Raw genomic sequence first — 11,684 nt, 5'->3', positions numbered from 1 at the left:
TCTACTTTGGCCGTATCATGAGAAGGCATGATTTAGTAGAAAAGACAATAATGCTAGGAAAGGTGGAGGGTAGCAGAAAGAAAGGAAGACTAATAATAGAATGTATGTCTATTTCAGAGGCTGGCAAGTTAGGAAGCAGAAAAGAACATATTGAGGCGGGATACAGACTGCCCAAAAAGGCAGTCCCACCGCCTTAGTTTGCTCCGCTAGGGAGCTGCAGCAGACAAACTGTGCGGCTCCGTCGCGGAGCAAAAAGAACCCACAAAAAGCGGGTTCTTCTTGTGGCACCTTTGTGATACCACAGTGTGTCAATGGCGCACTTGTGGCGTCACAAAGGCGCCGGGACATGCGGACGCTAGGCGTCCATCACATCAAAATAGCGGCGACCGTATGTACAGGGCGCCACCATTTTGGGTCGCCAGTAGGTACTAGACTAACCTACATACTAGAGTTGGGTAGTATGTGAATGGTGTGTGCTCCCTAACCCTGGAATCGCCGCTGCCACGCTACAAAATGGAGGTATGTATCCGACCATAGTAGCTGATGACAAGCATCATCCCATGTGACTTCTCTGAATTTTACAGTTCCTGGCATTTCCCCAAAAAGGCCTCAAGCAAATAATGGTGGAAGACAGATATCCCCTTTATCCTCAGTATTCCAGCCTGTTTAATTAATGAGAAGAGAGAAAAATACATTTTGCACATGCACAGAGACAATATTTCCAACTCCCCCCCCCCCCCCCCATGACAAATCACTTTAGAGCTGTTTGCAATTAAATTTGCTTTTGCCTCCTGTGGCAGCTAGACCTGTTTTTTGTTTGTTTGTTTGTTTTGAAAAAGGAAGCAAGCTACAAGATATGCATTTTGGAACATGGGTTTAATTTTATTATTATGCTGTTGTATATGTTGTTGTGTCCCTGTATTTGTCCTTGTCTGTCCCCATGGGTCCTTATTGTTAGAAAATACACTGATGTCAGGTTGTTATTTTTATTGGACTTCTTTTTCAGTACAGTGCCATGGGCATTAATGGTGCTATGTAAAATCATCATTTGGTCTCTGCTGTCATGGTGTAGATTATGTAATATGCATAGCTACAAAGCAGAGGTGCTAAGGATGCCTGTTATGAAATGCATAGATGTGTAAAAGAATATTGGCAAGGGTATTCCAATACACATTGGGCTCTAACAATGCAGAGCAGCATTCCCTATGTTACCGAGTTTGGTTTTATATAAATTTTGGGTGCCAAGCAATCAAAAATCATGACCCCTGACTGACCCCATCGCAAACCGCCATTACCCCAAAAGCGAGCTGACCACGTAGCCAGCAAGCTTGCCAGGCTTGGTCACAGGAAAAAAAGATAAAATGCAAACCTTTCAGCAGGCAATTCTGGGAGTTGCCCTACAAGTTTCGCTGGCTGCCCAAAGAGAAGAGGACAATAGAAGTAGCCTCTCTCCTAATGAACGAGTGATTGTCTTAACAGCTCTGCCATCTAGATATTTGTCTTCCCCTGAAAAGTGTCAGACCTCTTCTTTGTGTATCCGTTGTGTAAGTTTCGGCTTAGACAAAAGATAGCCATCAAGACCTTTGTTCACCAGGTAGCCATAGCCTGAGGATATGTTTTGCAGTATAAATAGGACCTAGATTCCTGCCCTCATTGGGCTTGTCGAGCTGAACTTCCAAACCTCATTCCTTGCTTGTAGAGCACCTCGCTCCAAGTTTACGAACCTTGAGCCTTGGGCTCCGCTGAAATCATTCAAGCTAAGCCAAAGCTCACTGTCTTTCAGGCCTCTTGTTAGCTTTGCCCACTGGAACTCAGCTTCTAGCCACCGCGGTTGCCGCTTGCTCTCCCCGTTCCTCGCAGCCGTGTTTCACCATCCCCCATCACTCACATCCGTCGCAATGGAGAAGACTCCTAAGGTAAATATTCCAACGGTGCCTCTATCCTTTCTCCTTTGCTCCCAAACTCTCCCCCTCTCTTGCTTTAGCATTGAATGTGTGTGCGTGTATGTGATCCCTTTTGTTGTGTGGCTTTAATAAATGTTTATATTTTAATTGCACCTCCTTTGGCATTGGAGTCTCTGTTTCTTGGGGTTGGACTAGATGACCTCTGGTATACATATAGGGACACGATCCGCTGCGTGCGTTGTTAGGACATGTCTCTCGTATTTGAGCTAATTAAATTTCCCTAATTTGATCCTTCCTAACACATAGCCAGCATCCCACTGTACTGTGTGACTGAGACACAATGGAACCAATGAGCATAGGTCTTGATCCACATGAGTCCTCATGCACATCTGTCTCATTGTGCATTGGTCCCATTGTACATCAGTCACTTTGATGGGTCTCTTATGTAAGAGCAGCCCTTTATTGGAATCAGATGTTATGGGGCTGCCCAATTTTAATTTCCACAGACATATGTTCACTTACAAAAAGCCTAAGTTTCCAATAGGATGCCAGCCATCATCATCATCATCACCATCATCATCATGGCAAATGCTCATAAAAATTCACTTCCTGCCCTTGAAATTCCTTGCACATCCAACACAAAAGGAAGAGGACAGTTTCACTTCCCTTTCTTGAACCTCTGAAAATCTTGGTAGAACTTTGGGGTATGAAAAAGCAAAACTGGTGGGAATTCCTTTTCCGACTACAGTGCCCAGAATCTCTCAACCAACATGGCCACTGCAAGTTGTAGTCCCAAAACAGGTAAGGTTTCCAAGCTCTATTGAAACAGTCAGTGCAACCTTCTATGTTACCACTTGTGAAAGATCTCTGAGAAGTAAAATTAAATTCCAGCTCTACAGATGTCTCCTTGGGTGTAATTCCCAATTAAACTGAATGCATCTTTCATCTTAGCATCACACATTTACAAATAGGCATGCTTATTTAAATCCCATTTTTTTAAAATGGGGGAAACACATGGTGGTTTCTGTCATGTCTCTACTGATCAACTCATTCAGACGGAGAGGCCATTTATCTGTACATGTATTGGTTTCCATGTCAGTGAGGTGGTGAATCTGCTTTGGGTTTTAATCTGAACTTTAAAGGATTTATTTTATTTTATTTTATATGCTGCCTTTCTCCTGCAGTGGGACCTAAGATGGCTTACAGAAAAAATCAGTTAAAACCTAACTCTGTTTTGAATTTGAATGAATGAATACCTGTGTGAAGATGATGGATGATTGTTAATTTTATGTTTTAATTTTGGTGTTGATAATCTCAACTATATATATATATATATATATATATATATATATATATATAATCACTAAATAAAGTAAAAATCATCACATTTAAAATGGTATGAAATTATATTAAACAGAGTAAAATTATTTCTAAAACATGAAAAAGTTAAAAGAAATAATCAAAACACACATTCCTAGAAGACGCCTCCCTGAGAACAATTACAGATTTAAAATATGCTTAAACAAATAGCTCTTTGTGTGTTGGTGAAAGGAAAGCAGGGAAGGGGTCAACCTAGTCACCTGTTGAAGGGAGGTTGCAGAGTCTGGGAGCAGCCACTGATAAAGCTCTGTCTTGTGTCTTTGCCAAGCGAGCCTGTGATGGTATAAAAATACTGAGAAAAAGCCTTCCCCTGTAGATCTCAGAACCTTTAAAGCAGGGTTTCACAAACTTTGGTCCTCCAGATGTTTAGGACTTCAGCTCCCAAAATTCCTGACTGCAGGCTAGGCTGGCTAGGGTCTCTAAGGACTGAATAGAGCCCTGGTGGTGCAGTGGTTAAATGTCTGCACTGCAGCTACTCATCCACAAACCACAAGGTTGTGAGTTCAATACCAGCGAGGGGCTCAGGGTCAACTCAGCCTAGCATCCTTCTGAAGTTGCTAAAACGAGTACCCAGCTTGTTGGGGGAATTAGTTTACACATTGTAAACTGCTTAGGGAGTGCTTAAGTGCACTGATAAGCGGTATAGAAATGTACTTGCTTACTACTTGTTAAGTCCAAAACATCTGGAAGACCAAAGTTTGGGAATCACTGCATTACAGGTTTGTTTTGGGAACTATCTAAGAGGCTAAAATCTGTGTTCAAATTCAGTGGTTCTCAAACTGTGGGACAGGATCCCCAGGGGTGGTGTGAAAGTTGCTGAAAGGGAGCTGCGAGACGTGGAGGCCCTGATTCCGCCTCCTCTTTTCCCCAAACTGTTTTTAGGTGTCAAATGTATAGATATGTTGCACTACATATTAAATTTACTTAAATAAAACTGTTATGGTTTGGATAATGATATTTCTTTATAAAATGTTAAAATATGAAAATACATGAATGCATGAATGACAATATGAACATTGAACAAAATATTTTTCTTTGTGTATTTTGTCAAGGGAGGAGCATAACATCTACATGTAAAGGGGGGGTCACAAAGGTAAAAAGTTTGATAACCATTGTGCAAATGGGTTTGGCATTGAGGACAACTTTTTTTAAAATTCAAGCTAAGCCTATAGCTGGTCTTGAAACCATTTGGGGAATTGGATTCAGAACTTTGGCCAGTTCCTTTGGAGTTCTGGTGTGGATTCACTGCTCCACTGAAATGGAAGGCCCCAGCTGCTTCTGTGCCTGTTTACAAGATTTCCCAAAAGGATGATGGGGATTTTAGATTTACGGAATAATTCTCTTCGTATCTACCCTGGAGTAAGCCCTATTGTCTGTCTGAATACAGTATGTGATTAACTTCAGAGTAAACATGCCCAGGATTGTGTTGTTATTCCCTGGAAACAAAAAAAAAACCTTGTTCTATCCCAGCTGTCATTACATAAGCCCTCCCAAAAGAACTCAAATAAAGTCATTGTTAAACAAGGAATTGACAGTTCCATCAAAAGAGGCTTCCTCCCCACCCCCACCCCACCTGCTCCTTGATAGGTGTCAGTAGACTTTGATGGGTGCGGAGGTGGGTTTTTCTTTTAAAAAATCTTATTGACATCCTCTATAAAACAAGACAGGCATATACTGCAAGGGTTGCTTTTCTTTTGTTACAAAGAAATCTGAAATTATGTTGTGCCTCTCAATGACATTATTTTACAGCTGTTCTGTGCAGAGAGTGATGCCAGGCCTTGGGAATGTCAGAAACTGGGTGTTAAATATCAAAGAGCTGCTGGAGATTGGAAAGGAGTTGGGCTGGTCTCCTTCTTGGTACTGAATCAAAATATGAAAGTCTATTTGATGAAGTCTATTTCCTTTCTTACCTTGTCTGATAGTGGCCAAGGAGACCCACTGAATCAATGGAATTTACATATGTGGTATTTAAAAGCTTCAATGGGATCTAAAATGCTGGATCCAAATTACCAACTGGGGTGGGCTATAGGACACATATAACCCCCTGCTGAAGCAGCTTCACTAACTGCTGATCCATTTTGAGGCAGAATTCAAAAGGCTGGTTGTGATAAAGCCCTACATAGCTTGGATACAGACTATCTGGCAGACTGGATCTCCCTATATGAGCTTGCCTGAACTGTAAGATCTTGGTCCCACCACAATCACATGCACATTTGGTAAAGACATGAGAGAGTTTCCTTGGTGGCTCCTTTTCACAGGTGATTCGGTTGTCCCCTCCCCATTATTCCACTGACATAGAAGCTATTAGCCATTGCATAGCCCTGAGGTAAAAAGGCAACCAATTCATGGAATTGCCTCCCAATTCCAGCAGTCATGGATGATACAAGTTATCTAGACTAATTTCAAACCAGCTTGATAGCAGGATATGGAGTTGAGACTGCTATGGTCACCTTAGTGAATTATTTTCACCTGAGCAGGTGCAGTGTGTTCCTCCTGGTGCTTTTGGGCCTTGCGGTACTGTTTGATACCATTGACCATGGCACCTTTCTGGAATGCCTGGGGGATTTGGGAGTCTGAGATACCATAGAATCATAGAATCATAGAGTTGGAAGAGGCCACAAAGGCCATCCAATCCAAATTCCTGCCATGCAGGAATAAACAATCAAAGCATTCCCAACAGATGACCATCCAGCCTCTGTTTAAAGACCTCCAAGGAGGGAGACTCCACCACTCTCTACTGTTGAACAGCTCTCACTGTCAGGTTCTTCCTAATGTTGAGGTAGTATCTCTTCCTGCAGTTTGAATTCGTTGCTCCGGGTCCTGTTCTCTGGAGCTGCAAAAAACAAACTTGCACCTTCCTCAACATGACATGCTTTTAAATATTTAAATATGCCTATCATGTCATCCCTTAAACTTCTCTCATCCAAGCTAAACATACCAAGCTCCCTAAGTCATGGTTTCCAGACCTTTTACCATTTTGCTCACCCTCCTCTGAACACAATCAAGCTTAGAATAATAGAATCATACAGTTGGAAGAGACCACAATGGACATCCAGTCCAACCCCCTGACATGCAGGAACCCTCTGTCAAAACATCTGCGACACATGGCCATCCAGCCTCTGTTTAAAGACCTCCAAGGAAGGAGACTCCACTGCATTCCGAGGGAGTGTGTTCCACTGTCGAACAGCCCTTACTGTCAGGAAGTTCCTCCTAAAGTTGAGGTGGAATCTCTTTTCTTGTACCTTGCCTCCATTGTTCCAGTTCCTGTTATCTGGAGCAGCAGAAAAAAAGCTTGTGTCCCCTCAATATGCCACCCATGCACCTTCTCTTCTCTTAACCTCTTAACCTTCTCTTCTCCAGGCTAAACATTCCCAGTTCCCTAAGTCATTCCTCATAGGACATGGTTTCGAGACCCTTCACCATTTTAGTCGCCCTCCTTTGGACATGCTCCAGTTTTTCAACATCTTTTTAAAATTGTGGTGCCCAGAACTGGACACAATATTCCAGGTGGGGCCTGACCAAAGCAGAATAGAGTGGCACTATTACTTCCCTTGATCTAGATACTATACTTTTACTGATGCAGCCTAAAATTGCATTGGCCTTGTTAGCTGCCACATCACACTGTTCACTCATCTTCACCTTGTGGTCTACTTGGACTCCCAGATCCCTTTCATATGTAGTCTCATTCAGCCAGGTGTCCCCCATCCTATATCTGTGCATTTTATTTTTCCGCCCTAAGTGCAGTACCTTACATTTCTCCCTGTTGAAGTTCATTTTGTTAGCTGTGGTCCAACTTTCTAGTTTATTCAAGTCATTTTGAATTTTGATCCTGTCCTCTGGAGTATTAGCTATTCCTCCTAATTTGGTGTCATCTGCAAATTTGATAAGTATGCTCCCAATTCTGTCATCCAAGTAATTGATAAAGATGTTGAATAGCGCTGGGCCCAGGACAGAGCCCTGTGGGACCCCACTGGTCACTTCTCTCCAGGATGAAAAGGTGCCATTGTTGAGCACCCTTTGGGTTCGGCCGGTCAACCAATTACAAATCCATGTAACAGTTACCCTGTCAAGCCCACATTTTACAAGCTTGTTTGCAAGAATGTCATGAGAAACCTTGTCAAAGGCCTTACTGAAATCAAGATATACTATATCCACAGCATTCCCTTCATCTACCAAGCTAGTAATTTGATCAAAGAAAGAGATTAGATTTGTCTGGCATGACTTGTTTCTCTGAAACCCATGTTGACTTTTTGTGATTATGGCTTTGCTTTCTAGATGTTCACAGACTCTCTGTTTAATGATCTGCTCCAGAATCTTTCCTGGTATTGATGTCAGACTAACTGGACGATAATTGTTGGGATCCTCTTTTCCCCCCCTTTTTGAAAATGGGGACAATGTTTGCCCTCCTCCAGTCTGCTGGGATTTCTCCTGTTTTCCAGGAGTTTTCAAAGATTATTGCCAATGGCTCCGATATTACATTTGCCAGTTCTTTTAGTACCCTTGGATGTAGTTCATCTGGTCCTGGAGACTTAAATTCATTTAGATTAACAAGGTATTCCTCTACTATCTCTTTACTTATTCTGTACTGAAATTTCCCTATTCTGTCCTCTGCTCCTTTATCCTCATGTTGAGCACCCTTTGCCTTTTCTGAGAAGACTGAGGCAAAGAAAGTGTTGAGTAATTCTCCGTTTTCTCTGTCCCCTGTTAGCATTTTGCATGCAGAAGATGGCAAAATGCTAACAGGGGACAGAGAAAAGGCAGAATGAGTGTCTGCCCAGTGCACCACTACATCTTCTGAGGTCAGAACATAGCACCCATGTGATCAATTGGAAAGGGGTAGAGCAACTGTCTCTCCTAGATCCCATGGTTTGACAACTCTTGGAGATGTCACAGCTATGTGTTCTGGGGGGGAATGATCACTGGCTGTAATGTCTCCAGGAGATTCCAGGGGGGTCACTCTAGCCCCTTCTCATTGATCATATTGTCACCGTGTTCTGATCTCAAAGCAGAAGCAGCAGCTCACCAGACATGCTTTCCATGGATTGAGATTACTAAGGTTGATGTCACCCAATGACCTCCTCCCATACATACTGTAAAAAATCCTTGGTAAACTTTTTCTTTACTGCCACTACTCATAAATTGTAATTCCCATATATCACTAAATGTGATGGCAATTGTTGCGACATAAACAATTATCAAAATTAAAATTATATCTTTAAAACACACTCAGCCCTCTGTTTCCTCAGATTTTTTTATCCACAGATTCAAGCATACATGGCTTGCAAATATTTTAAAAGCATATGAATTCCAAAAACCAAACCTTCATTTTGCCATTTTAGATAAGGAACACAATTTTCCTATGCCATTGTATTTAATGGGACTTGAACATCCATGATTTTGTTATCCACAGTATGTCCTGGAACCAAGGGCCCAATGTACAACATGGTATGCACAGCCTAAATGCATTTACATGTACATCGACTTCCCAAAGAGCCTTTACTGTAGCTGCTCCGAAATTGTGGAATGGTCTTCCTGAGGAGATCCATCTTATTGCCTCCTTGGAGGCATTTAAGAGGGCACTTTAGATGGATCGTTTCCGGCGAGCTTACCCACCTGACCTTGTGTAAGAGATATTCCCCATCTTTATGATTGCTGCATAACTCTTTCGTATTTCCACCTGATGATGAGCTAGTTTTAATTAATTGTTATTCTATTTTACCAATGTGTTTTTATGTGTATTTTAGTGAGTTGTAATCCTGCCTTGATCCATTTGGGAGGGGCGGGAAAATATAAATAAACTATTATTATTGTATTATATTATAGTTTAATATGGTTAAATGTCATGTTTTTAAAGAATATATATATGCATACACACACACACATAAAACTTTTAATTTATATTTTAATTTTTCTCCTTCCACTGATCCTCTTCCCACTCACACCACCACTTCTGCTGAGTTCCAGCATTTTAAAGGGACCCAGAGGTGAACTCCACAGGCCATTTAAAGAGGTGAACTCCACAGTCCATTTCTCCCCCAAAAAACAGACCTTTGTGGAACAATGGTGCTACCTCCACTTTGGGTGTCACCTGGTGGAGCCTGCACCCCCGCCTCTAGTGATGCCCCTGTTTCCGTGGAGCTCTAGCTCATAGGTGGATCTGAAAATGAGATGGGCCAGCATTGCTGAGGTAGTGTTAGCCCATCTGGCCCATGTGGATAAAGACGTGCGATCACATAATACTCTGGAGCATAATACTCTGAACTGACTTCAGATTAAGTTACCAATGTAGATGAGCCCTTAGAGTGGTTTCACCACTCAGCTGATACATAAGCCTGCAGCCATATCACAGCATTTGGTGTCTGAGGCAATCTTCTCACTTGCTTAATATTGGGCCCAGTTTACAAAATGTAAATTGCCTTTTGCAAATGAAATTAGGCAGGGTTTGTAGTACTAATAGGAAAAAGTGATTTTCAAAGAAAGCAACCAACCAACAACAAATCTCAAGAGTGTGTGTAAGTGTCCATCCATACCTGCCACCACTTTTCAGCAGGAATCTACTAGTGATATTCACTTTATTGCAGGTGCAATGTCTAATCCCCATTCAGCAATAACTAGGCCTTGGAATACTCTAGTGGCTTTGAAAGTAGGGCAGTAAAAATGAAACCACTGTTATGTTTGTAGGTTACAAATAAAAGACATAGCACTATTATAGAATCTATAGAATTTAAGTGCTAGAAGGGTAATCACCAAGGTCACCTTAGAAAGGACCAATTATACCTAGACATTTTCTATAAATGTCTCCAGCTTCAGACCTAAAGTTAGGGCTTCACAACCTTCAGCAGCAACCAGAGATTAATTATTCCTGCTATTGTGGAAGGATTCTACATACCCTGTAAGTTTTCTATGTGCATGGAATTTTTCAGGGAAGAGAGTTACATTCAAATACGCAGTTTTCAAAGGGATAGCTGTGTTCATCTGTTGCAGTATAAAGGGGGGTAAAATCGAGGAGGAATCTAGCAGCACCTTTAAAACTGATTTAATTTAGTATGGGTCTTCATGGATTTCAAATCCATGTCTTCAGATGCACTGATGGAGTTAATATCAAACCACAGTTATATTATCAGTTACATTGTTGTGAAGGCTTAGAATGTAATAGGATACAGAAAAAGGCAATTTGGGACACTGGCCATAAACCTCCAAAGAGTTGTATAAGATGATATAGGTCTGTGATTTGATATTAACGCCAATCAATGAATCTGAAGAAGTGAACTGAAATCCAGGGAAGCTCATGCTAAAATAAATCAGTTAGTTGTAAAGGTGCTGCTAGAATCTTTCTCCTGTCTTTTCCCTTTTTATTCCGATATGGAAAAAACCTTGCTGCCTACCCAAAAAATAAATAAATAAATAAAAAATCAAACAACCAAACCAAAGTAAACCAAACAAAAACCACACCCCTGTTTTTTCTGACCTTTTTATCTTAATGACAGTTGCCAGAAGTTGTATGTGATAGTGTGTACTTGAGCATATGCACAACCAAGAGCCACAGATTTAATCTGGTTGCTGAAAGAATTCAGTAAATACTAGCACAACGTAATTTTCATTTAGTGAGCTTAAACTATGTATCCTATCTTAATGGCTCCCATATTGCTGGAACAGTGAATCCATTCAGGGTATTATTCCAACTTTTACAGAGCTATCCAAACTCCTGAATCTTATTTCCAAAATAGGCCCAGCGCTTTGAATAACTCTTTTGAATTTCATTTTAATTTAATTTCAGATTAAACCCAGAATGGATTCCTCTCTCATTAATATGGGAGCCACTGTGTTCTCCATAGCGCTGGTGGCACAGTGACTAAATGTCAGTACTGCAGCCTCTCACAGCCACAAGATTGTGAGTTCCTGCAGGGCTCCAGGATCAACTCAGCCTTGCATTCTCCCATCGATCACTAAAATGAATACCCAACTTGTTGGAGGCGATTGGCTTACACATTGTAAACTGCTTTGAGAGTGCTTAAATGCATTGATAAGTGGTATAGAAATGTACTTGCTATTGCTTTTGTTATTCACACTAGAGAATCATGTTCTTCAGAGACAGAATCAGAACACACCATTTCAGGTACTTGAATATACAAGACTAATGCCATTGCATTTAGAACTAGGAAGCATCCCAGAGAGTAGGTGTTTATGGTTAAATGTTACGTTGCTACAGTTGTCTATCACCCTTATTAACATCCTCATTATCATCCAGGGCAGTTTTTGGAAATTTCTAAGTTAATTTATTTTAAACTGAGAAAGTGGTGAAACGTCCTTCTTTGGCGGTCTTTAAAGAGGTTGGGTGGCCGTCTCTCAGGGGTGCTTTGATTCCTGCATGGCAGAATGGGGTTGGGCTGGATGACCCTT

The sequence above is a fragment of the Sceloporus occidentalis genome, unplaced genomic scaffold (genome assembly GCF_023333645.1).
Source record: "Sceloporus occidentalis isolate IW3139 unplaced genomic scaffold, rSceOcc1.0.p SCAF_2, whole genome shotgun sequence".
NCBI lineage: Eukaryota > Metazoa > Chordata > Lepidosauria > Squamata > Phrynosomatidae > Sceloporus > Sceloporus occidentalis.
The sequence above is the reverse complement of the archived record's forward strand: the minus strand, read 5'-3'. Positions refer to the sequence as shown.